The 1,631-nt window shown below is 64.5% G+C and overlaps 1 non-coding gene across 1 annotated transcript; it reads left to right on the forward strand.

Moving 5' to 3' along the window:
- The first annotated feature begins 431 nt into the window (after positions 1-431).
- On the forward strand, positions 432-550 carry LOC131867371 (5S ribosomal RNA). The gene has a single exon (XR_009365929.1). It is a non-coding gene; the product is annotated as a 5S ribosomal RNA (ribosomal RNA).
- Positions 551-1,631: the final 1,081 nt, after the last annotated feature.

Here is a 1,631-nt window from a genome sequence, read left to right on the forward strand (position 1 = left end):
GAAACTTGTGTTTTGGTGCTTGATCCCTATTTTGGGTGCCCACCTTGCACCAAGTGCGCACCCGGGGCAAACCGAGCGCCTTGGTGCACCGGGGCAAGATCGAGCGTGCACCCGAGGCGCCCCGAACATGCACCAAGGTGCACTCGGCCCACATGTGAGCGCAGGTCGTTGCGCCCGAGGTGGTGTGTGGGCACCGCGTTGCAGACGGGACACTGCACGCACACGACGCCCCGTCCAGGTGCACGCACGTAGGCCGGGCCGGGTGCACACCCGACGCCCTAGCAAGGTGCGCGCACCCGGGCAGGGCTCACACTTGGCGAACGGGGCGCACTTCGCGAGGGAGGGTGTGCACCTCGACGGGGGTGGGTGGCCGGGGTGGATTCGCACGTGGGTCGCGGTTTGCTAAGTACACACTGCGACAAGCTCATAACGGGTGCGATCATACCAGCGTTAGTGCACCGGATCCCATCAGAACTCCGCAGTTAAGCGCGCTTGGGCCGGAGTAGTACTAGGATGGGTGACCTCCCGGGAAGTCCCGGTGTTGCACCCTTTCTTAGTTTTTCGCCGGGCGTCGCAATGCTATTTGAATAAACCTTTTGCCCGTTTGCGTTCTCGTCGGGGCCGGGCCGGGCCGGGGTGCGCTGCCCGCACTACCGCGCGCGCGGGGGGCGACACCGAGCGCGCACCCGAGGCGCCCCGAGCACACAGGCCACGGTGCAACCCGGGCGTTGTGCGCGCACCCCGGTGCGCCCGAGGTGCTGCGCGCGCACCCAGGTGAAATCGGTGTGCACCTCGGCCAGTGCGCGCTCGGTCGAGTCGCGCACGTTGGCCAAGGTGCACGGTGATGTTTCTTACTCTAAGGTTCCGCACCAGACGCCCGGGACAGGTGAGCGAAGCTGGGCGGGGCCGGGTGCGCGGCCGGGGCAGGTGCACGCAGCTGGAGAGAGCTTTGGAGCACACCAGAGGTGCGCACCTTGGAGCACACTTCGGAGCGCACCAATGATGCGCTCCATTCAAAAGTTTCCTGAAAAGGCAAAAAAAGTTGAGATTATAGAATTTCCCACTTGAGAGATTGTAAAAAAAAAAAATTTAAAATGAAGGAAACGCGGGTGCCAAGGTGTGCGCGCCCGGGTGCGCAGCCCAGCCAAGGTGTGCGCACCAAGGCGCCCACCCTGGCGAAGGTGCACGCAAGGTGCGCACCCGAGGCAAACCGGACAATTAACCCAACTTTCGACTTCGCGCGCACCTGCGCACCTTGGAGCGCACTTCGGAGCGCTCCTTGTTGCGCACCAATCTTGGGCACCTCGGAGTGCACCATGGCGCCCACCAAGGTGCGCACCCGGGGCAAACCGAGCTCCGACTTCGTGCGCACCTTGGAGCGCACGAAAGGTGCGCACCATGGCGCCCACCAAGGTGCGCAGCCCAGCCAAGGCGTGCGCATCAAGGTGCGCACCCTGGCGAAGGTGCGCACCCGGGGCAAACCGAGCTCCGACTTCGTGCGCACCTTGGAGCGCACAAAGGGTGCGCAACCCAGCCAAGGTGTGCGCACCCCGGGCAAACCGAGCTCCGAATCGTGCGCACCTTGGAGCACACTTCGGAGCCCTCCTTGGTGCGCACCGATGTTGCGCACC

This window comes from Cryptomeria japonica, unplaced genomic scaffold (assembly GCF_030272615.1).
Source record: "Cryptomeria japonica unplaced genomic scaffold, Sugi_1.0 HiC_scaffold_169, whole genome shotgun sequence".
In the NCBI taxonomy this organism is placed as follows: domain Eukaryota; kingdom Viridiplantae; phylum Streptophyta; class Pinopsida; order Cupressales; family Cupressaceae; genus Cryptomeria; species Cryptomeria japonica.